General features: G+C 39.0%; 1 protein-coding gene across 2 annotated transcripts in view; it reads right to left on the reverse strand.

Moving 5' to 3' along the window:
- LOC117090559 overlaps nucleotides 1–25,602 on the reverse strand; it is a 72,802-nt gene that overhangs the window by 30,926 nt on the left and 16,274 nt on the right. The gene's annotated exons all lie outside the window — the stretch shown is intronic.

The raw sequence follows: 25,602 nt of genomic DNA on the forward strand, positions 1-25,602 counted from the left end.
TTAGAAATGCTATTCAAAATAAGCTAAATCTCTTCCTGAAATTTCAATACCACATGATTAAAATAATAAGGCAAGACTCTTGAGAAAGCATAAGAGAAATCTTAGAAATGTTAGTGTGTAGTTGTTGTTAATCTGTACTACTGATTAGAAGAACTGACATCGTACATAACTGATAGAGAAATCAATAGACTTAAAAGACAAATATGAAATGGAATCATGATTTAACAAGTCATGTGCTGAGTAGATTGTCTAGTCAGTTGTTATGTTGGAATTAGGGTTGAAATCTTAATTCTGTTACATCGTATTCTCTATGGTCTTGGGAAATAGAAAGGAAAAACACGACTGAAGTGAAAAAGACAGTCTAGTTGCTAACATGTCTCAAAACTTTATACCCATCATCGTATCAGACTTACCATTTTCTTGGTTTTGAACTTCTTCCTGGGTTGTGCTCAAAGCCAGCAAGGTAGATGAAAGAAAGAAAGAAAACATCTTTAAATCAGACTTATACTTCCCCCTCTGCTGGGGAAATTTGGGGATCCTCACTTATATGGCTTATAAAGAACAATAACAGCGTTGCTGCTACCCAGGAATGGCCTCTGGAGTTTGAGGTGGCTTTTACTGGAACATTTCCTTCATATGATTTACCACCTATTTCATGGTGTTCTATGTTACTAACAATTGTCAAATGATATATGGATTCTGCTGTCTTCCTTAACTATGACAAGAATGACAAACAACAAAAGGTTAAGATAACACAAATATAATTGCCTGATGACCCAAAAACTCTTTTGGGAAAGAATCTAGGAGAACTTTCTGATTTCTCAGTAGAAAAGGAGTCACAAAGGAGCGTCAGAGAAAGCATCTATAATGGAGAGACCCACATTAATGTATAATATCTAATGTAAGATTTAATTCAGTTCATAGATATTAAATTTAAAAATAAAGATGGATGACACCTTATGCATGCCCTTAGCAAAAAATGTTGGAAGTGAGATGTTAGAAGTTGTATAGAGGATCCAGAGAACATGTGGTGAACAATGGCACTTTTTCACAGCACCTTGAAAGGAAAATTAAGACAAACTTGCCTCCACAGAAGTAAATTAGGAAGTAAAAAAAAAAAAATGTTGCTTCTCACATAAACACAAAAGGTCAAATCCAATGATTTCCCTGAACTCAGGACTTGGCTCCTCCATTTATTACCTTTTTGACCTGCAGCATTATTAAAACTGAGAGAACTGAATTAATCACTTTCTAAAGACTTATGCTTGTCCAAACGCTGCATATCCGAAAAAAAAGTTTCTAATGGTAGAAATTGATACTTTATCAAATTGTCTATGAAAAATTACAAAAATAAAAAAGACTTTTATAAGCAGGGGAAAGGCTTGATTGAGAGAATACACCCAAGGAAGAAAACTTTCCTTAAGTAATAGAACACAGGGGATAAGTGTTTATGTTTTGAAGTCAGATGCAGTATCAAAATCTATCTTCATCACTTACTGGCTGTGTAATTAGAGCAAACTAATTAACCTCTCTAAGCTGCATTCATTCTGTTTGTCTATAAAAGAGAAATAGTAATTAACTCATATCATTTTGTGATAATTAAATAACATTACACATATAAAGTTCTTATCTTGGTACATTCATAAATATTCAATAAATATTAGTGATAATGATGAACGATATAGGTGTTCCTTAGAATGCATGCATTTCTTCTTTGGGATATTTACAGCAGGATGAAAGAAAAGATTGCCTCCCACATACTGACAGCATGTATTAGTATACGGAGGGTGAGAGTGAGTTGGTAAGAGAGCCAAGTAGAAGGTTAACACCAGAGACAGGATCCAAGGCATTGGCAGCCACGTCTTTGGCATGCAGGAGGAAGACATTGGCAGAAAAGAATCAGAGCTATTACAGAGAGGAGGCAAGATTGTGGCCAATTATCTTTTTATTTCTATCTTTTATACAAGATAAAGGCAGAAATTAGAAAACAAATAGGATAGTCAGTATCAAAAAGAAAGTTGAGAGCTGTATAGTATTCAGAATGAGATGTGGAGAGACGGTGGTGGGGCACAGGAGCACACTGCAGAAATAATAGTAGCTGCAGGGAGAAGTGACCAGATGATGACTGTAGGATTTTTTAAAGTAACACAAAAGTAGTCTTATCAGGGAACAGAACAACAGTTATTATAAACATAGATGAATTTCACATTATTATCCCTCTACTGTCTTCTCTTAAGCCCTTATGTGAGTTTCTACAAGTATATTATAGCCTTATCCAAATATCTACTTTGTATTTTCAACTTTTTTCTTTGCCCTGACTCACACAATTTAGACAGGAAGACTATTAGAATTTCAGTTTAGGAAATTTTAAAAGCTGTCTACTTCAAAGCAGTATGAAAGGAATACAAAGAACAGTCGTAGAAGTTGGGGAAAATCATTAGCTCAGCTTGGCACTCTGTTTATCCAAAGCCAAATTAAAGTGCATTGAACTTCAAGAGAAGAGCTTTAATTCCCTTTGGATTTGTGTGAGGCTTGGAATCTTTCATTTCTAATGTGAATCCTCAAAATTCCATCTCCTGAGATGGTATTCCCTCAAGGGCTCCATCTAGTGATGCAAATTTGAGAAAGAGCAGTATGTTCTATTCACAGGTAAACGTGGGCTTCTAAACTGACATCTACCATTTGTGTCGTCTTTACAGAACAATATTGTTTGCAGGTGAAAACAATATTGATGTAGGTGAAAAATGTATCTACAGTATCATTAAAACCGGTTATCTCCCAATAGATATAGCTTTTTTTATTTTCTCCTTTAAAACCTAAATTTTTATTAATCTAACTTTATAAAACTAAACTTTATCTTAAGATAATGAAGCAAAAAATATCAGGGAATCTTTTTTTCCCAAATCTTTAACTTGAAAATGAGGAGAGTGAAGTGAAGCCCAGAGTGCTTTCATGACTTTCTCAAGTACTTGTTACTCATTATGGGAGAAGAATCCAAAGTAAAACTTGGGTTTTAATTCTTGAGGTTGCTTTCTTTTCGTGTGCCATATATATTCACGACAATTTGAAATAGATGTTATATCCATGACTTTGAAAGACTTCCTTGAATAAAAGCTGATGACTTTTGCTTTGTACCTTGCATTTTAAAGTAGTAAACCTCCATCACAGCCCTTTGGGAAATGGTGGGTATACAGAAATAATCAGTGAAATGTTACGTATCCCTCAACATTAAATTGAGTCCTACAGGGATGCTAAAACACAAAAACAGGGAGATAAAGGAAAAACATTGTTATCTTTATTATTTTATTGTTATGGATTATTTATGATTGATAGCTTTATTCTCAATGACGCAGAATGTGCCTCCTCATTAGAGAAGATTTCCATCACAAGATTTAGAGAAAGCTCCTCAGTCAGATTTCCACCGGTTGTTGAGATTGGCAGGAGAGTTAGATATTCCAGGAAAGGGAAAGGTTAAAGCACAAAAGTCAATAACACTAAGTGGAACAGCAAGAGAAACACTAACAAACACTAACAGCTGTCTGATATTCCTGATCGGAAAGGAATTTTCTAAAAAATATGATATTATTCAAACTTTCTTTAGATGATGTTGATCTATATTAGGCATCAGTCCTTATATACAAGGGTGAAATATTTAAGTTTGTTTTGCTTTTTCCTCTTAATACTTATACCACACAGAGATTCTGAGTTTTCTTAGGGTCAACCACAATATCATTCAAATAAGAAATAGAAAGTAAAGGGACTGTGATTATTCTTGTTGGTTAACAAAATGTATTGTTTAAAAGGATTAGAATTTTGAGAGAAAATAGTTTCTTTATTGAGGCCAGTGCCCATTTAAATGAGGTATGCTGAGCTTCCTGATATGTCTTCCTATTTTATTAAACAAATAATCTATAGATCTAAAGTCTTATTTCTCATAAGTTATAGTTTCCCTTTATGAAAACACTTAGAATCAAAGGTATGCAGGAACAATGCAATAGCATCTAGCGGTCTGTTCTCCTGCCTTAAAATGGTTATATGTCTACCTGCTAACTCAGACATATTTACAATATCTTTACAACATATAAATACATAGATTATTCACTCTCTTTTACTCTGGAATAAACAAACTTCATTATGGAACATTGCTCAGATTCCTTTATCTATTGTTAATTCTTCCTGACGCCATAGTAAGGTTTAATTTCAAAAAGTTATATGCAATGTTTACATATTACATTTTGGATCAAGCACAATTTATATTTAATGGCCTCACTTCATTTTCAATAGGTCAGGATTGGTTTAATGGAGAACGAAAAACAAGATCCTACAAAGTGGAATAACTGCTCTAGTGGGAGCTATTTGCAAAACTTATTGAGAGGTGGCCTCCAAAAGTGTCCTAGGAAATTATAAAAATAGCAATTGACACCAACAGAGCAGATCATAAAGAAGATATTTGCATCACAAGTCTTTAAGAAGGGCTGTACCAGAAATTAGAAAGAACCCTTACAAATCAATAAGAAATGTGAGACAACCATTCAATAATAGGCAAATAATTTGAGCAGACACTTCACAGAGCAGTAAATTGAAATAGCCAATAAACACAAGAAAAGATATCCAACTTTGTTAGTCATTATGTATACAAAATGAAAACAATTAAGTTAAATATGCTTTAGAAAAAAAAAGTAAAGTCACATCGGCAAAAAATCTTAGAACACCAGAGGCCAAGTCCACTGCTTCAGAATAGGATTTGGACTACAGAGCTATATCTGCTTCCCTTGAAGTAGGCAATATACTCGTGGCCTGCAAAATTCAGAAGCCATAAAAAAGCACTTTTTGGGGAAGAAGAGAGCTTACAGAAAGGGATATATTGTTCCTCACCTGTATCTGGGGGCACAGACTTTGCTCCAAAAACATCAAGAGTTCAATTTAAGAATAAGCTAACAGAGATGTTCCTTATCTAGCTCTCATAAGCAGTTACACAAGTTTATTTATATGTAAAATTTTACCAAGCTATATAATTTAAGATATGCGCTATAGTGTACATAGGTTATGCCTGCATTAAAATGAAGAAGTGAGCCAATTAAACTCTTCCAGTGGACAGGACCCATAGGCATAAAGAATTTTGCTATATTTTTTCAGTGAAATCTCATACCAGGCTAGATTCCATGGCCCAGGATCCAGGCTGGCCCACATGGGCTCAGACTCCAGGTCTGCCTAGCTCCAGACTGGTTCCCATGGCCCCAGAGTCCCAGCCAGCCCCTGGAATCCCACACTACAGATTTACTTGAACAAACCCAGGGTCCAGAACTGCTACAGTACATTCCAATACCAGACTGGCCCCATGAACCCAAGCTCCAGGACCACTGCTATAGATCCAGACTCCAGGACAGACTTTGTGGATCCAGAACCAAAGACCCAAGCCTACTATTATATCATGGACCCAGGTCCCAGTCCCACTGCAGCTTCCAGCTGGCTGCTATGGATCCAGGCTTCAGGCTGGTCTTTGTGGATCCCACCTCCAGGCCTGCTTCTGCGGACCCAGACAAAAGGTCCACCGCAGTAGACCATGGTGCCTGGACAGCTTCTGTTTTTCCAGGTGTCAGACCTGCTCAACTATTAATCCAAACACCAAAGCCATCTCTCTAGAGATTCTGTTACATGGCCCACACAGAATCTCTAGATAAACTGACTAGTGCAGGATTTTCCCTGCTGTAGCCAGTCTATAAAGGCTGGAAAAGGTACCTGCTCATCAAATGCACAAACTCTAGGGAAATAGAGATCTCTGAGTTACCTGTAAAAGAACTCAAAATAATCATCTTGGTCAGGTACAGTGGCTCATGCCTATATCAGCACTTTGGAAGGCCGAGTTTGTAGAGTCACTTGAAGCCAGGAGTTTGAGACCAGCCTGGGCAACACAGCAAGACCCCTTCTCTACAACTTTTTTCTTTAATTAGCTGGCCATGGTGGCACTCACCTGTAATTCCAGTTGCTCAGGAGGCTGAGGTGAGATGATCACTTGAGCCCAGGAGCCTGAGGCCAAAGTAAGCTATGATCATGCCACTTTACTCAGCTTGGATGACAGAGCAAGATCCTGTCTCGAAAAATAACAGTAATCATTGTCATTAACACCATCTTAAAGAGGCTCAGTGAGAACAAGAGAACACAAATATACAATAAGCAAATATTAGGAAAATAATACATGAATAAAATGAAAAGTTCCAAAAAAATGGAAACTATTAAAAGTAAAATCAAATAGAAATTTTGAAGCTGAAGGACATAAAGATTGAACTTAAAAATATCACAGAGACTTCAACTACAGACTTCATCAATCAGAAGAAAGAATCTGTGAGCATAAAGACATGTCATTAGAAATTATCCAGTTATAGAAACAAAAAAAAAATGAAAAGGAGTGAAGAAAATCTGCAGAATTTATAGTACATCATCAAGAGAGTCAATGTATGCATTATAGGAGTAACAGAATGAGAAAAGAAAGAGAAGCAGAAAGTTTACTTAAAGAAATAATGGCAAAAATCTTCCCAAATCTGGAGAGAGAAATTAATGTCTAGATTCATAAAGCCAAAAGTAACGAAATAGACTCAATATAAAAAAATCTTCACAAGACACATTATAATTAAATTACCAAAATTCAAAGACAAAAAGAAAATTTTGAAAGCAGAAAGAGAAAAGTAACATATCACATATAGGGGAACCCCAAAAACACTTTCAACAAATGTATCAGCAGAAACTCTGAATCCAGAATAGAGTGGAATAATTTATTCAAAGAGTTAAAATTTTTAAAAAGTGGCAACCGAGACCACTATACCCACTAAGACTGCCCTTCAGATATAAAGGAGAGAGAAATATTTTCCCAAACAAAAGCTATGGTAGTTCATCACCACTACACCTGCCTTACAAGAAACGCCAGAGAAAATTTTTAAAGCTGAAAGGAAAGAATTCTAACCATAAACATAGAAACATATAAAGCTACATAACTCACTGTATAAGTCTACTTTTATGAGTATGCTACAGTGCAAATAAAAATTTATTAAATTATGCAGCACCAATCCACATAATTTAAAACATTTTATTACACAAATTGATTTTTAATTATATTCATTTCTTTTCTGTTCATTCTACTAAAATTGTATATCACTTAGTCCTTATGATGGATAAAAGTTAAAGCAGTCATTATGCATTTGGCAAAACCCATAGAATTTTACAATGCATAGTGAATCCTAATATAAAATAGGAACTTTAGATAACATAGTGTGTCCATATTGATTCATCAGTTGTAACAAATGTGCCACACCAACACAAGATGTTAATATAAAGGTAACCGTAGGGATGGGAGATGAATACATAGGAACTCTGTACTTTATGTTCTATTTTTCTGTAAATCTAAAACTGCTCTAAGAAACAGAGTCTATTAACTTTAAATAAATAAATAAAAATAGGCCGGGCGCGGTGGCTCAAGCCTGTAATCCCAGCACTTTGGGAGGCCGAGACAGGCGGATCACGAGGTCAGGAGATCGAGACCATCCTGGCTAACCCGGTGAAACCCCGTCTCTACTAAAAAATACAAAAAAATTAGCCGGGCGAGGTGGCGGACGCCTGTAGTCCCAGCTACTCGGGAGGCTGAGGCAGGAGAATGGCGTGAACCCGGGAGGCGGAGCTTGCAGTGAGCTGAGATCCGGCCACTGCACTCCAGCCTGGGCGGCAGAGCGAGACTCCGTCTCAAAAAAAATAAATAAATAAATAAATAAATAAATAAATAAATAAATAAAAATAAAATAAAACTCACTTTAGGGAAAAATATAGTGAAATTCATATACTCTAATATAATGGTAGTGCATAAATAGCCTTCAACTCTAGTATAATAAAATACAAAACTATAGGTACAATAATTTGTTAATAGATATAACAATGGATAAATTGTTAATATATATCATTATATGGATATAATAGGTATATATTATATAATAGATATATGGGTTAACAATAATAGATTTGTTACTAGATACATTTAAAATGTAAATTGTGGCATCAATAACATAAAAACATACTGTTGCGGAAAGTCAGGGACCCCAAATGGAGGGACCGGCTGAAGCCACAGCAGAAGAACATAAATTGTGAAGATTTCATGGATGTTTATTAGTTCCCCAAATTAATACTTTTATAATTTCTTACGCCTGTCTTTGCTGCAATCTCTGAACATAAATTGTGAAGATTTCATGGACACTTATCATTTCCCCAATCAATACCCTTGTGATTTCCTATGCCTGTCTTTATTTTAATCTCTTAATCCCATCATCTTCATAAGCTGAGGAGGATAAATGTCGCCTCTGGACCCTGTGATGATTGCACAAATTGTTTGTAGAGCATGTGTGTTTGAACAATATGAAATCTGGGCATCTTGAAAAAAGAACAGGATAACAGCAATCTTCAGGGAACAAGGGAGATAAGACTTGGAGTCTGACTGCCAGTGAGCTGGATGAAACAGAGCCATATTTCTCCTCTTTCAAAGGCAAATAGGAGAACTATCGCTGAATTCTTTTTCTCAGCAAGGAACATCCCTGAGAAAGAGAATGCACCCTGAAGGTAGGTCTATAGATGGCCCCCTAGAGGTGGCCGCCTTTTAAGGTCGAAGCCGGAGGGATGAAATAAGCCCCGGTCTCCTGTAGCGCTCCCAGGCTTATTAGGACGAGGAAATTCCCACCTAATAAATTCTGGTCAGACAGGTTGTCTGCTCTCAACCCGTCTCCTGATAAGATGTTATCAATGACAATGCGTGCCCAAAACTTCATTAGCAATTTTAATTTCGCCCCATCCTGTGGTCCTGTGATCTCGCCCTGCCTCCACTTGCTTTGTGATATTTTATTACCTTGTGAAGTATGTGATCTCTGTGACCCACACCCTATTCGTGCACTCCCTCCCCTTTTGAAAATCACTAATAAAAACTTGCTGGTTTTATAGCTCGGGGAACATCACAGAACCTGCCAACATGTGATGTCTCCTCTGGACAACCAGCTTTAAAATTTCTCTCTTTTGTACTCTCCCTTTATTTCTTAAACCAGCCGAGACACTTAGGGAAACAGAAAAGAACTCACGGTTAAATATCGGGGGTGGGGTTTTACCCCTATACATACAACAATATAATACAGTAAAAGTTGCTGGACAAAATTATAGCAATAATAATAACTACTACTACAATTATTGAGTGTCTGTTATATGATTTTTTAAAATAATTTTATTTTTTGAGACAGTCTTGCTCTATCACCCAGGATGTAGTGCAGGTGTGCAATCTTGGCACTACAACCTCCACCTCCCAGATTAAAGTGATTCTCCTGCCTCAGCCTCTCAAGTAGCTGGGATTACCAGGCTACTAGTCTAGTAATCAGTCTGGGTTCAAATTTTATTCTAACTTGTGTTACCACTGCAATTATTTAATCTCCCCATCTCTTAGTTTCTCATCTACAAAATGTTGTTAATTATAGTACTGCCCTCAAAAGGTAGTAAATATTACACTGAAAGAGCTTAGAACTGTTTCAATCATGGTATGGTTTGGCTGTGTCTTCACCTAAATCTCATCTTGAATTCCCACATGTTGAAGGACGGACCCAGTGGAAGGTAACTAAATCATGGGGGCAGGTCTTTCCCACGCTGTTCTTATGATAGTTAATAAGTCTCATGAGATCTGATGATTTTAAAAAGAGGAGTTTCCCTAAACAAGCTCTTTTTGCCTGCCACCATCCATGTAAGACACGACTTGCTCCTCCTTGCCTTCTGCATGACTGTGAGACCTCCCCAGGCACGTGGAACTGTAAGTCTACTAAACCCTTTTTCCTGTATAAATTACCCAGTCTCGGGTATGTCTTTATCAGCAGCATGAAAACGAACTAATACAGTAAATTTGTACCAGGAGTGGGGCGCTGCTGAAAAAATACCCAAATATGTGGAAGTGGCTTTGGAAGTGGGTAACAGCCAGCGGTTGGAACAGTTTGGAGGGCTCAGAAAAAGACAGGAAGATGCGGGAAAGTCTGGAACTCCCTAGAGACTTGTTGAATGGCTTTGACCAAAATGCTGATAATGATATGGACAATGAAATCCAGGCTGAGATGGTTTCAGATGGAGATGAGAAACTTGTCAGGAACTGGAGCAAAAAAAAAAAAAAAAAAAAACTGAACTCTCATAATGTTTTAGCAAAGAGATTGGCAGCATTTTGCTCCTGCCCTACAGATTTGTGGAACTTTGAACTTGAGAGGGATGATTTAGGGTATGTGGCAGAAGAAATTTCTAAGCAGCAAAGCATTCCAGAGGTGACTTGGGTGCTGTTAATGGCATTCAGTTTAAAAAGGAAACAGAGCATAAACGTTTGGAAAATGTGCAGCCTGACAATGTGATAAAAAAGAAAAACCCATTTGTTGAGGAGAAATTCAAGCCAGCTACATAAATTTGCAAAGCAATGAAGAGCCGAATGTTAATCACCAAGACAACAGGGAAAATGTCTCCAGGGCATATCAGAGACCTTTGCAGCAGCCCTTCTGATCACAGGCCAGGAGGTTCAAGGAAGAAAAACTGGTTTCCTGGGCCGGGCCCAGAGTCCCTCTGCTGTGTGAAATCTAGGGTCTTGGTGCCCTGCATCCCAGCTACTCCAGCCATGACTAAAAGGGGCCAAGGTACAGCTCAGGTTGTTGTTTCAGAGGGTGGAAGCCCCAAGCCTTGGCAGCTTCCATGTGGTATCGAGCCTGCAGGTGCACAGAAATCCAGAATTAAGGTTTGGGAACCTCCACCTAGATTTCAGAGGATGTATGGAAACTCCTGGATGTCCAGGCAAAAGTTAGCTGTAGGGTCTGGGCCCTCATGGAGGACTTCTGCTAGGGCAGTGTGGAAGGGAAATGTGGGGTCAGAGCCCCCACAAAGAGTCCCTACTGGGACACCACCTAGTGGAGCTGTGAGAATAGGGCCACCATCCTCCAGACCCCAGAATGGTAGATCTACTGATAGTTTGCTCCATGTGCCTGGAAAAGTCGCAGACAACACCAGTCCATAAAAGCAGCCAGGAGTTGGGCTATACCCTGCAAAGTCACAGGGGCAGAGCTGCCCAAGGTGATGGGAGCCCACCTCTTGCATCAGCATGACCTGGATGTGAGACATGGAGTCAAAGGAGATCATTTTGGAGCTTTAAGATTTGACTGCCCTTCTGGATTTCAGGGTTGCATGGGGCCTGTAGCCCCTTTGCTTGGCCAATTTCTCCCATTTGGAATGGCTATATTTACCCAATGCCTGTACCTCCATTGTATCTAGGAAGTAACTAACTAGCTTTTGATTTTACAGGCTCATAGGTGGAAGGGACTTGCCTTGTCTCAGATGTGACTTTGAACTGTGGACTTTTGAGTCAATGCTGAAATTAGTTAAGACTTCAGGGGACTTTTGGGAAAACGTGATTGGTTTTGAAATGTGAGAGCATGAGATTTGGGAGGTGCTGGGGCGGGATGATACGGTTTGGCTGTGTCTCCACCCAAATCTTATCTTGAATTCCCACATGCTGTGAGAGAGACCTGGTGGAAGGTAATTGAATCATGGGGCATGTCTTTCACATGCTGTTCTCATGATAGTGAATAAGTCTCATGAGATCTGAGGGTTTTAAAAGGGGAGTTTCCCTGCACAAGCTCTTTTTGCCTGCCACCATCCATGTAAGATGTGACACAGTACTCCATACCTTCTACCATGATTGTGAGCCATGTGGAACTGCAAGTGCATGAAACCCCTTTTCCTGTATTACCCAGTTTTGGGTATGTCTTTATCAGTAGCGAGAAAAAGGACTAATACAAATCATATATGTGGCCAGGCATGCTGGCTCACACCTATAAACTAGCACTTTGGGAGGCCTAGGTGGGTGGATAACTTGATTCCAGGAGTTCAAGTCAACCACCACACCCGGCTAGTTTTTGTATTTTTAGTAGAGATGGAGTTTAACTGTGTTAGCCAGGCTGGTCTCAAACTCCTGACCTCAAGTGATCTGCCTGCCTAGGCCTCCCAAAGTGCTGGATTACAGCTATGAGCCTTTGTGCCTGACCACCGGAAACGGTTCTAAGCTCTTTCAATTTAATCTTTAATATTTTAAGGGAAGTACTAATTAATAACACTTTGTAGATGAGAAACTATGAGAGGGGGAAATTAAATAATTTGCAGTGGTAACACCAGTTAGTTGGTAATTGGAATGAAAAATGAACCCAGACTGTCTGGCTGCACATCTCGTGCTTTTAACAGCCATGCTACCCTGAGCATTGAGACATTCTGTTACATTCTAATAGTGTGAATCTCAATTACTCTTTGGATCTGTTGTTCTCTACTTGAAATTACACCAATTGTCCCAGACTTGTGGGGAGAATTTTGTGATATGATTTATGAACGTTTTGGAGAAATACAAAGTGATTTCAGTTAATATATAATAGCCTATGATCATTATTCATTTTTTTCACATCACTGTTTCTCTGATCTATGCATTGATCAGAGGTTGATGAATACAAATATTATTTTATTACTTCTTCTATTATTGGTTGTTGTGCTAGCAGTTCAGCCAATAAAAGATAGCTAAGAATAAGGAAAACAATTAATAAGTAGGTATTAGTAAAAATTACATCAATGAAGCAGGATGGAAAAATGCAACAAATTTCACCTCACAACTAATCTTTGAGATTGAATTTTAAAATAAAGAACAAAGTCTTAACCCTGTTGGAACAAAAGAAGGAAATGTCACTAGAAAACCAAATATATGTATATGTATCTAAAAGATAGAAATCTGACAGGATCAAATTGAGGAAGAAAATCTGGGCACAAAAATAGAAATTAGAAATCAGATAAGATGGCTGATATGAGTGAGATGAATTCTGCAGACTCTGCTAACTTGCAATTAATGAAAATAAAGAGGAGTCTGGAGCCAAGGACAATCATCGTTCGGATGACTGCTTAGAGATGGAATGCAAAACAGTCAGGCAGGTTGGCCCCGTTTCCACATCCCCACGCAAACATAAGCATTTACACACACAGAGAGAGAGACAGAGACAGAGACAGTCATGCAGTGAACAGTGTAGCATTTGCTTCTAGACCGGAGACATTAGTATGAATAACTGGGTCACAGAAGTAGCACAGTGTTCCAGGTGTTTGGCAACACCCAAAAGGAATAGAAAAATCTTCATTCATAGATTCCAGCCATCTCCACTAGAACACTGTAGGCAGGGGAAGAGGAATTAAATTTGATTCTTTTGAGCAGTACATTGCCAAATGATTTATTGCTTTAATGTCCTTAGTACAATGATTATGACTTTGTTTTAGTATAATCTTTTTTTTTTTTTTTTAACATTTGACTTCTCTTCTGATATAAGCTCCATGAGAGATGGAAGTAGCTGTCTTTCAACACTATTTTCCCAACACATTTTGTATTGTCTGGAAACTCTGAACCATCAGGTTGAGCTACCACTGCAAATGGTTTGACAATACTTTTATATATATGTGCATGTGTGTGTTTGCATATATATGTACAGAACAAATCGCACCCATAGCCATCTTATCTGATTTCTATCTTTGGGCCCAGATTTTCTTCCTCAATTCAATCCTGTCAGATTTCTATCCTTCAGATTCTAACCATCTCTACTCGAACACCGTAAGCAGGGGAAGAGGAATTCTCAAATGAAAATGTAAAACTGCAATCAAAAGTGACAACCACACAGTGCGGAACAATCTCATTAAAGAAAGACACCAGCGGCCGGGCGCGGTGCTCAAGCCTGTAATCCCAGCACTTTGGGAGGCTGAGACGGGTGGATCACGAGGTCAGGAGATCGAGACCATCCTGGCGAACACGGTGAAACCCTGTCTCTACTAAAAAATACAAAAAATTAGCCGGGCGAGATAGCGGGCGCCTGTAGTCCCAGCTACTCGGGAGGCTGAGGCAGGAGAATGGCGTAAACCCGGGAGGCGGAGCTTGCAGTGAGCTGAGATCCGGCCACTGCACTCCAGCCCGGGCGACTGAGCGAGACTCCGTCTCAAAAAAAAAAAAAAAAAGAAAGAAAGAAAGACACCAAATAGACAAATAATAAGAAAAAATGAATGAATAATTATATAAAAAGCACAGGTACTGAAAAGAAAATGAGAAAGGAGTCAATGACTAGTGATAATATAGTTGCCCTCATTGAAAATTCAAGAGAAACCAAATGACAGACCATTTAAATCAATAAACAAGTTCAGGCCGGGCGCGGTGGCTCAAGCCTGTAATCCCAGCACTTTGGAGGCTGAGACGGGTGGATCACGAGGTCAGGAGATCGAGACCATCCTGGCGAACACGGTGAAACCCTGTCTCTACTAAAAAATACAAAAAATTAGCCGGGCGAGATAGCGGGCGCCTGTAGTCCCAGCTACTCGGGAGGCTGAGGCAGGAGAATGGCGTAAACCCGGGAGGCGGAGCTTGCAGTGAGCTGAGATCCGGCCACTGCACTCCAGCCCGGGCGACTGAGCGAGACTCCGTCTCAAAAAAAAAAAAAAAAAGAAAGAAAGAAAGACACCAAATAGACAAATAATAAGAAAAAATGAATGAATAATTATATAAAAAGCACAGGTACTGAAAAGAAAATGAGAAAGGAGTCAATGACTAGTGATAATATAGTTGCCCTCATTGAAAATTCAAGAGAAACCAAATGACAGACCATTTAAATCAATAAACAAGTTCAGGCCGGGCGCGGTGGCTCAAGCCTGTAATCCCAGCACTTTGGGAGGCCGAGACAGGCGGATCACGAGGTCAGGAGATCGAGACCATCCTGGCTAACATGGTGAAACCCCGTCTCTACTAAAAATACAAAAAACTAGCCGGGCGAGGTGGCGGGCGCCTGTAGTCCCAGCTACTTGGGAGGCTGAGGCAGGAGAATGGCGTGAACCCGGGAGGCGGAGCTTGCAGTGAGCCGAGATTGCGCCACTGCACTCCAGCCTGGGCGACAGAGCGAGACTCCGCCTCAAAAAATAAAATAAAATAAAATAAAATAAAATAAAATAAATAAATAAATAAACAAGTTCATCAGGTAAAAGATTACTGAGGGATTTAAAATGATTTTTGCCACATAGTAAGTACTATGTAAGTATTAGCTAGTTATACAACAGTGACAAATAAAAAAATGGAAGTTTAAAAATCCCTGTTTACAAAACCGCAGCGTAAGATCTTCAAAGGAAAAAACATAAACATTACTGAAGAACATAATGACATAAATAAGTGGAATCATAAGTTATTTTCAAGAATGAGAAGGAAGAGTATTGTGAAGATATTAATTCTCCTGGAATTCTCCAAATTTAGTGAAATTCCAATCTAAAATCCTAACAGAATTGTTCCATGAAATTTACAAACTCATCCTAAAATTAGTCTAAAACTTTCAATGGGTGATCACTGTGTACTTCAAGGACAAGTATCTCAACTCAAATAATTTAGGATTCTAGCTGTAACATGAAAAAATATGGCTAAATGCATGGCTGATCTGGTAAAAATAAAAGGAAATGTTCATACATTTAACAAAAATAAAGACAAAGCAAAAATCCAGGGAAGTAAGTAAAGCCTAAAATTTGGTCCTGTCCTGAGGGTATGTGTAAATCAAGGATAATCTGAGCTTTCATTGGTGTAGCCAATGTGGACAAAGGACAGCCACAAAGCCCACACTCAAGTTGGACTAATGAAAAAACGGTCAAATTGAAGACTAATTCATAGAAACTCCTCCAGCACACATGCACCTGGGATACAATAAAACTACACCCTGATTGTGATGGAGAGCTACAAGCAAACAAACAAGCCAAGAAAAAGGGAACAACAAATGTATTAAAGGTTTCAACCTTGGAAATGAGAGGAGAGAGGGAAAATAATTGCCATTAAGAATTCATAACCATAAGCCAGACTTCAAACATGTTTGCAACATTTAGTCCCCAAAACTTCAACCTGAAATTTTGTTTTAAAGTGATACCTTCAGTTTGCATGTAAGAAGCAAAGGAAAACCTTTACTGTAGAGGAAAGCAACTTGCACACAGATCCCAAGGAATACTTATAGATAAAATCCTCACAGCAGAAGGTTATAAGGGAATTAAACACACACACGTACTTAGCATGCACACACATGCACAACGAGGAAACAGGATGCCACAAGTAAACACCTGTAGAAACAAAACACAATAATCTGCCACTACCTAAAAGAGGCCATGGATTTTCTTTTCTGTTTGTTTGGAAAGATGGAAATATGATAGAAAGGGGAAGAGAAAGCAGGGATGCCCACAATAGATCCAGAAATAAGCATTAATCATATATGTGTTGGGAATTCGAGTGCTCTTAGTAATGCAATGAAGACATTAAAATAATTCATATATGCCAGTGATATAAGCCTCAGAAAGAAGAGCAAAAGTTACTATGGCCTAAAAGGCTCAGAAGTGAGCAGGACTTAAATTGGGCTTAGAGGAAATAAGATTTGCACAGTTTCTGAGAAATGAAGGGATATTTCAGGAAGTATGAGAAATATACAAAGGTGGAAATTCTCAAGGAGTCCCTGCAAATAGGGACAGGCCTTTAGACAATCACCCAATAATTCCACAAAAAAGAATGGCAGAAAATACTTCTAAAGGAAGATGATTGACAACCTCCAGAAAATAAACTAGAAAGGGGCAGGATCACATGTAAACACAGTGCCATAAGTCCAATTGGTCAATTGATTACTACTTATAAAGTAAATACTGAGAAATAATCAGCTAATTGTAAAACAAACATCTATTATCCACTTGGGCAAGAGGGAACTATGTTTGATTGGAAGTCAGGAGACCTTAAATTCTTTTCCTAAATTTACCACTGACCAGCTTTGAAATTAAAATTATTTGGGAATCAGTTTTTATATTGAAAATTGGGGAGGAGGAAGGTCTAGGGAGAAGGGCAGATTAATTAATGATATCACTTATGAACGCAGCTCTACAACTTTGCAAAACCAAAAGAATGAAGGACTGTGCTCATTCCTCCGGTGCTCGAAAGAGGGCGTCCACAAGAGCAGCTGAGATTTACTGGAACCGATTTGCTGAAAATCCCCGTTTTCACTTCCCGGTCTGAGTCTCATTACCCAAGAAATCCACAGGGTGGCGATAACACTGAACTGAAAGCGAATTCAGAGTGGAAATTCTCAGAAACCGTATTCTTCAATGGCCAGTGTTTACAGATTTCCCTTTCCCTGATTTTATGATGTCACCGAAGACACAGAAGCTGGCGGAAGGAAGGCGGCACACAAGGCAATGACGATGATGGCAATGATTCCCACGGGAGAACCAACCGTGATCCAGACCCTTGGCAATCCTCACAGTAATGCAAAGGAGACTTTACTAATCTCTTCCTCATTTTACAGGGAAAAAAAAAAAAACTAGAAAGAGAGAAATCAAGTAAATGATGTAAGGTAACCGAGGTAGTGAGTGACTTAGGCAGAATTCAAACCTTAGTCTAGGGTCAGTGTCATGGTTGTTTCATCACAGCCGGGTGACAGCTCTGAAGAAAGCCTGTTTGGTACTGGTACCAAAACAGAGAGATAGGCCAATGGAACAGAACAGAGGCCTCAGAAATAACACCACACATCTACAACCATCTGATCTTTGACAAACTTGACAAAAACAAGAAATGGGGAAAGGATTCCCTATTTAATAAATGGTGCTGGGAAAACTGGCTAGCCATATGTAGAAAGCTGAAACTGGATCCCTTCCTTACACCTTATACAAAAATTAATTCAAGATGGATTAAAGACTTAAATCTTAGCCCTAAAACCATAAAAACCCTAGAAGAAAACCTAGGTAATACCATTCAGGACATAGGGATGGGCAAGAACTTCATGACTAAAATACAAAAAGCAATGGCACCAAAACCCAAAATAGGCAAATGGGATCTAAACAAACTAAAGAGCTTCTGCACAGCAAAAGAAACAACCATCAGAGTGAACAGGCAACCTACAGAATGGGAGAAAATGTTTGCAATATACCCATCTGACAAAGGGCTAATATCCAGAATCTACAAAGAACTCAAACAAATTTACAAGAAAAAAACAACCACATCAAAAAGTGGGCAAAGGCTATGAACAGACACTTCTCAAAAGAAGACATCTATGCAGCCAACAGACACATAAAAAATGCTCATCATCACTGGTTATTAGAGAAATGCGAATCAAAATCACAATGAGATACCATCTCACGCCAGTTAGAATGGCGATCATTAAAAAGTCAGGAAACAACAGATGCTGGAGAGGATGTAGAGAAATAGGAATGCTTTTACACTGTTGATGGGAGTGTAAACTGGTTCAACCATTGTAGAAGACAGTGTGGCAATTCCTCAAGGATCTAGAACTAGAATTACCATCTGACCCAGTGATCCTATTACTGGGTATATACCCAAAGGAGTATAAATCATGCTACTATAAAGACATAATGCACACGTATGTTTATTGTGGCACTATTCACAATAGCAAAGACTTGGAACCAAACCAAATGTCCATCAATGATAGACTGGATTAAGAAAATGTGGCACATACGTACCATGGAATACTATGCAGCCATAAAAAAGGATGAGTTCATGTCCTTTATAGGGATATGGATGAAGCTGGAAACCATCATTCTGAGCAAACTTTCACAAGGACAGAAAACCAAACACCACATGTTCTCACTCATAGGTGGGAACTGAACAATGAGAACACTTGGACACAGGGCAGGGAACATCACACATAGGGGCCTGTTGTGGGTGGGGGGGGGGTGTTGGGGGAGGGAGAGCATTAGGAGAAATACCTAATGTAAATGATGAGTTAATGGGTGCAGCACACCAACAGGCACAGGTATACATAACAAACCTGCATGTTATGCACATGTACCCTAGAACTTACAGTATAATAATAAAAAAAGACTTTTTCCTAGGGAAAATTAATAATAATAATAATAATAAAGCAGATATAGTAAGAATATTCAATATCTTGATTAGAAGCAAGTCAGTGGATTTTTTAAATGACATTCTGAAGTTGTTTACAACCAGTATTTTTTATTATACTTAGCAAAAAAGAAAGGTAAAAGTTACCAATGCACTATAAGTGTAACCTGTTATCAAAGGCTAAATTACATGCTGCTTATGCCCTAGGTCAGTGGTTCCCAAACTACAGTACCCTCTAGAATTGCCTAAAGGGCTTGTTAAAACATAGACTGCTGCCTGCCAGCCACCTTCTTCTCCTTCAAATTTCTGATTCATTAGGCCCGGGGTATATGGTCCAAGAATTTGCTTCTCTCACAAATTCCCAGGTGATGAAATGCTGCTGATCTGGGATTGCACTTTAAGAACTCTTGCTCTAAGCTCAGGACAGAGAAACCATTTCTAACTGACATTTTTCTAGGTGTATACAGAGTTATACCAAACAAAACCAAATGTAACAAAAACCAAAATCAAACAAATATACAGCAAAATTTTTAACTGACCTACTTCTCAAGGTCCATTTACAATTTGGTACAAGGGTGGTCAGGAGAGTTAAAAATATATATATAGGTGCATTCACAAATGACATCTACATTCTCTCAAAGGTAAGTGAAAGCTCAAAAGCTAGAGTCAAGGCTAGTCCTAGACAAAATGAAAAGGGAAAAAAAATTTGCGCTCAAATTGTCACATGTTTGTGAAGGAGCATGGTATAATGGAATTATTACACCTTTTGTTGCCAGGCCATCCAGTCTTTAAGATCTAGGTCTGCCATTTACTAAATATGGAATCTGAGGATTTACCTAACTCTTTGAGGACATTTGTTTGACTGTATCCTGGTTTTCATAATACCTATTAAAAATGATGTTGAGAACACTATCAGATAACGTATACTAAAATGCCTAGTGCATAGTAGAACTCATAGGGCATAATGCCTAGCACTCACAGAAGCCACCATACATTGCTTTAGGGTCCTATTATGTGCAAGGGACTCCATTAGGTTACTTAATCCTTGCAAAAGTTTTTTCAGTCATCATCATGGTAACCATCATTATTCCTATTTTGCAAACAAAACAAAAAAAAACCAGAATTACAAGATAATCCAGGCAAAAATTCAAAGTCAAACCACAATAGTTTGAAGCCAAATGTTTCTACAAAGATGAGTTATCTTATACCTCTTATAGTTCCCATTTCAAGTTCCCTGGCAGTTATGAAACAGAAGTTTCACTGCAGAATAACTTCCTCACTCATTCAATATTCCATGCCTTGCCCTCCTTAGCTTTACTTTTTTCTAAGTAATGGTCACTACTTTTATTTATTATTCCATCAGGACCTTGTTGGCAGACCTAATTAAGCAAACGTAAGATGCAGGAAAGTTTATTTTGGGTAACTTATCTCCATTTTTTCCTTCATTGTTCCAATAATTCTTTAGTGTTTCTGCTCTTAGATTTGTTCCCAGAGGGAGAGTGGGATCTGATCTTGAATTTCTTCTACAAAGTAGATTCTCATCTTCTCTTACTATTTGTTCTACACAACAGAGGCTGTTTTATAAACTAGTTTACATTATACTGTCAGTGATATAAAATGACATAAATGCCTTTTTGAGGACATTTTCATCCTTACCTACACTGCCTTTATGCCAATGAACCTTGCCATCTCTCTCAAAATATTATGTTTGTCAAAGTGTCACTCAAGTGTCATTTCCTCCATGCTTCTTTGCCTTATCCCCAGATTTTTCTTTGCTTCCAAATACCTACAATACTGCAAGTCACTTTTTTGTGTTCTTTACATGCTTAACTTCCTATATTAGATACTGCTTGTCTTCTCTTTTCCTCCACTAGATTGTGTTTTTTCTTGTGTGTGAACATTTACTCCCTTATCATTCTTTTGGTGCTCACTTTTAGCTGGGCCCTCTTCAGGTGCTGCAGAGAGATTGGTGAGAAACCAGAAGTTCACAATCCAGTGATGTCAAAAGAAGCTTTGAGAAGCTGGGAGAGGCTTTGGAAAAAAGGTAAAGTGTGAACACAGTCTTGAAAAAATAATGAAAGCTCTCAGGTGTGCAAACAAGAAACAGCCTGTCAAATCATATGAAGCCGTGACAGCAAATGAGTAAAAAGAGATTTGTAGAGGAGGCAATACGTTTGCCTATAGATGGAAGACCTGACACAGGAACACGGAACTCCCGACGAATCCTGTGTAGACATGTTTGGCATCACTAACCCGTCAAGATTCTCCTTCATCCTGAGCTTAGATGTGACTCCAGGGCTTTTTTTTTTTTTTTCGAGAGAGAGTCTCGCTCTGTCGCCCGGGCTGGAGTGCAGTGGCCGGATCTCAGCTCACTGCAAGCTCCGCCTCCCGGGTTTACGCCATTCTCCTGCCTCAGCCTCCCGAGTAGCTGGGACTACAGGCGCCCGCCACCTCGCCCTGCTAGTTCTTTGTATTTTTTAGTAGAGACGGGGTTTCACCGTGTTAGCCAGGATGGTCTCGATCTCCTGACCTCGTGATCCGCCCGTCTTCGCCTCCCAAAGTGCTGGGATTACAGGCTTGAGCCACCGTGCCCGGCCGGAGCTCTTCTTAATGAAACAGTCCAGGCAACCACGGTTAACCCATTGAAGTTTTCACAAGATATGAAATCTCTTTACCAAAAACACTAATTAAAATGTATGAGTTTCTATTTGTTAGAATTTCAGTCTGCTTGTGGTATATATTTTACAGTAGGTGAGGTTTTGATGTGAGTAACTCAAATTAGTTCTCATTGGTGACAGCCTTCTGGTATATACGTGAGTAAGATAAGGGTAACAAGATGCTACTGTTGCTGAAGAGAGGGCTTGAGCCTGGAAAAGAGGAAAAAATGATAAAAGGAGAAAGAGACCTGCCATTCCAGCAGGGAGGCCAAAGCAGGAGATTCCTTGAGGCCAGGAGTCTGAGATTAGTCTGGGCAACAAAGCAGAACTTGTCTCTACAAAAAAAAAAAAAAAAAAAAAAAATCATAGCAGGTGTGGTGATGCATGGCTGTAGTCCCAGCTACTCAGGAAGCTGGGGTGGGAGGACTGCTTGAGCCCAGGAGATCAAGGCTCCAGTGAGTAGTAACCAGGCCACTATACTCCAGCCTAGGTGACAAAGCAAGACTCTGTCTCAAAATGAGACAAAAAAAAGGCGAAGGTGGGAAAAGAAAGGGCATGCTGTGTCAAGCTTGGGGAATTCGATTACCTTTTTGCTCCATATCATTCAGAGGAGTGATAACAAACAGGCCGAGTTAACTAGAGTTTTAGTTGAGCACCTGAAATAACATTCCTGGGCTCTGTAAGAACCTTACCTTTTGGTAAGTGTTTCAAAATTTTGCTACATTATTCATTTGATTCTGTTTGGTACATATTGCATTGCTCCTGGAATTATATCCCCAAATAAATAGCAGTAATGTATATATCTTTACTGTCCCAGTGTTCACATGCAATATTTCTTAAAGCTCATGACTGCCTCCAGCCAATCTTGAGACCTCCCACTCACTCCACTCTTTACCATCTGAAACTACAGAGTTGTATGTGACTGAGATACCCAGTTGTCTTAGTCAGCTCAGGCTGCCATAACAAATATAAACTGGGTGCCCTAAAGAACAAGAATTTATTTCTCACAGTTCTAGAATCTGGGAAATCCAAGATTGAGGTACCACTCCACTTGGTACCCCAGTGAGGGCTCTCTTCCTGGCTTGCAGATGGCTGCCTTCTTGCGGGTACCATCCCACTTGGTACCCCAGTGAGGGCTCTCTTCCTGGCTTGCAGATGGCTGCCTTCTTGCGGGTACCATCCCACTTGGTACCCCAGTGAGGGCTCTCTTCCTGGCTTGCAGATGGCTGCCTTCTTGCGGGTACCATCCCACTTGGTACCCCAGTGAGGGCTCTCTTCCTGGCTTGCAAATGGCTGCCTTCTCGCTGAGTCCTCACCAGGCAGGGAGAGGGAGGGTTCTGGTCTTTTCCTCTTCTTATAAAGATACGAATTCCATCATGGTGGCCCCATCCTCATAACTTCCTCTGAACCTAATTCCTTCCAGAAGGCCATACCTCCAAATACCATCACATTGATGGTTAGGGCTTCAACATATGAAATTTGGGGAGGAAGGGAAACTAACATGCAGCCCATAACACCTGTCAGTATTAACTTAGCTTTATAAGGCACTCATAAGTTATTGAAGTCTTTAGACATTGTTTACAAGTTACTCCCCAGAGAGCTGCTGAGAAATCAGCATTATTATGGCCTTTTAAAGATAGGGAAAAGGAGGTCAAGTGTGGTGGCTCACACCTGTAATCCCAGCACTTTAGGAGCTTGAGGCAGGAAGATCCCTTGAGCCCAGAGGCTAAAGTCTAGCCTGGGCAGCATGGCAAGACTCCATCTCTACAAAATATTTTTAAAATAGCCAGGTGTGATGGTGCATACTTGTGGCCCCGGCTACGCAGGAGGCTGCGGCAGAAGGATCCCTTGAGCCCAGGAAATCAAGGATGCAATGAGCCTTGTTTGCACCACTACACACCAACCTGGGTGACAGAGTGAAACCCTATCTCAAAAAATAATGAGAGGAAAAAAGGCCTTAAATTTAGCAGGTTATATTCTGAAGGGCTCACAATCAATAGCAGAGTCTTTTGATAACTAATGTCTCTTTTGCCTTTTGGTCATAAGCATTGTGATTGACCAACGGAATCTAATAAAATAATTTATTTTCTTAGTTATCTTAAAATTCTATTAAATCTCCACAATATGCTAGATGTTGCATGGATTACAAATCTGACATATATTAAGATGAGTAAGTGACAAAATATGCCAAATGTATAATGGCCCATATTTATCTCATATATTTAATGTGTTTTATATTTTGATTTGGGTGTTTAGACATAGTAAGATATTCACATTATGCCCCTCACCCTTATTTCGCCCTGTTCCCCAACCTGCCAGGTGACCACAGGAACCGTAACCAATGACAAAGATGTCATACTCTCTGCTTTGAGGCCTTAGGCTTCTTGGTGTACCACTAAGAACCACTCCAACTCCTCTTCAGTTCCCAGTTCTATGGTTTTATCATAGCGATTGGTAGATTAATAAATTTTTAAAGTAAACTTGATTTTTAATGACAGAAAATGCATTTGAATATATACTATCCATATATATATACACACACACACATACAAACATTGTAAATGTACAGAAAAATCCTGAAAGGTTAAAAAAAATGCTTTTAGAATATTTAGCTTTTTCAGTAAATAATTTCAAATGTACAGAAAAGTTGGAAGTAGAAGAGGAGTACAAAAATAATCCAAATACTTGCCTTTTACACAGATTCACTTAGTAAAATTTTACACCATTTGCTTTATTATCTCTCTTTTTTTGCCTGAACCATTTGAGGGTAAGTTACATAAATCATGGTCCTTTACCCGAAACTTTTCAGGATGTATTTCCTAACAATCATAATCGTGTCTTACATAACTACAGAACAGGTGTCAACTTAAATAAATTCCACATTATATCACAGTGTTAAACATAATGTTTTAATCTACTATATGAATTCCAGTTTTGTCAGTTGACCCAATAATATCTTTTATAGATTTTTTTCATCTTCCAGCTCACAGATCCAATTTACTACTGCATTTAGTTGTCATGCCTTTTTAGCCTCCTCTAATCTTGCCTATATTTTCAGCTTTTTTTTCTTTTATAACATCGGCATTTTTGAAGAATATAGACCCACTGTGTGTTAATACAGCATTCCTCATTTGGGTTTTGTTTAATATTTCCTCATTATTAAATTCAGGTTATGCATTTACAGCTGGAATCCTATGCAGGTGATGTTGTATCCTCACAGGATACCTCATCTAGAGACACACGATGTCCGTCTACCACTCACTGATGGTGTTAATTTTGATCACCTACCTAATCAAGGTGTTCTTCAGTTTCTCCACTATATAATTACTATTTTTTCTCTTCCAACTAATAAGAAATTTGTGGGGAGATACTTTGAACCCATGGAGATGTCCTGCTGCTCATCAAATTTTCTTCCTTGATTTAGTGTAAATTGATTAATCTTACCTTGATCCAGCTAGTGCCACGATGGTTGCTGAATGCTGATTTACAACTCAGTTTGGCTTTCACATTCACCAGTCAGCAGTTACTCAGCATTTTGTTCTTAAGCAAGATTCCTCTCTTCTCTCCATTTATTTATTTTTTTATCACCATGACTCTCTAGCCTTCTATATTTTCATTACTGTATCTAATTATGTAAGTCATTACTCTACCTAATTATGTAAAACAAACTTTTAATAGTGGTTATCTCTGGTGAGCGGGATTTGGAGAAAAGGCTTTGAAAGGGAGATTTTCACTTTTTATAAACTCTTTACTTTTTTTTTTTTGAGACAGAGTCTCTCTCTGTCACCCAGGCTGGAGTGCAGTGACGCAATCTCGTCTCACTGCAACCTCTGCCTCCTGGATTCAAGCGATTCTTCTGCCTCAGCCTTCCGAGTAGCTGGGATTACAGGTGCGTGCCACCACGCCCAGCTAATTTTGTATTTTTAGTAGAGATGAGGTTTCACCATGTTGGCCAGGCTGGTCTCAAACTGCTGACCTCATGATCCACCCACC

This window comes from Trachypithecus francoisi, unplaced genomic scaffold (genome assembly GCF_009764315.1).
Source record: "Trachypithecus francoisi isolate TF-2019V2 unplaced genomic scaffold, Tfra_2.0 Lachesis_group11, whole genome shotgun sequence".
NCBI lineage: Eukaryota > Metazoa > Chordata > Mammalia > Primates > Cercopithecidae > Trachypithecus > Trachypithecus francoisi.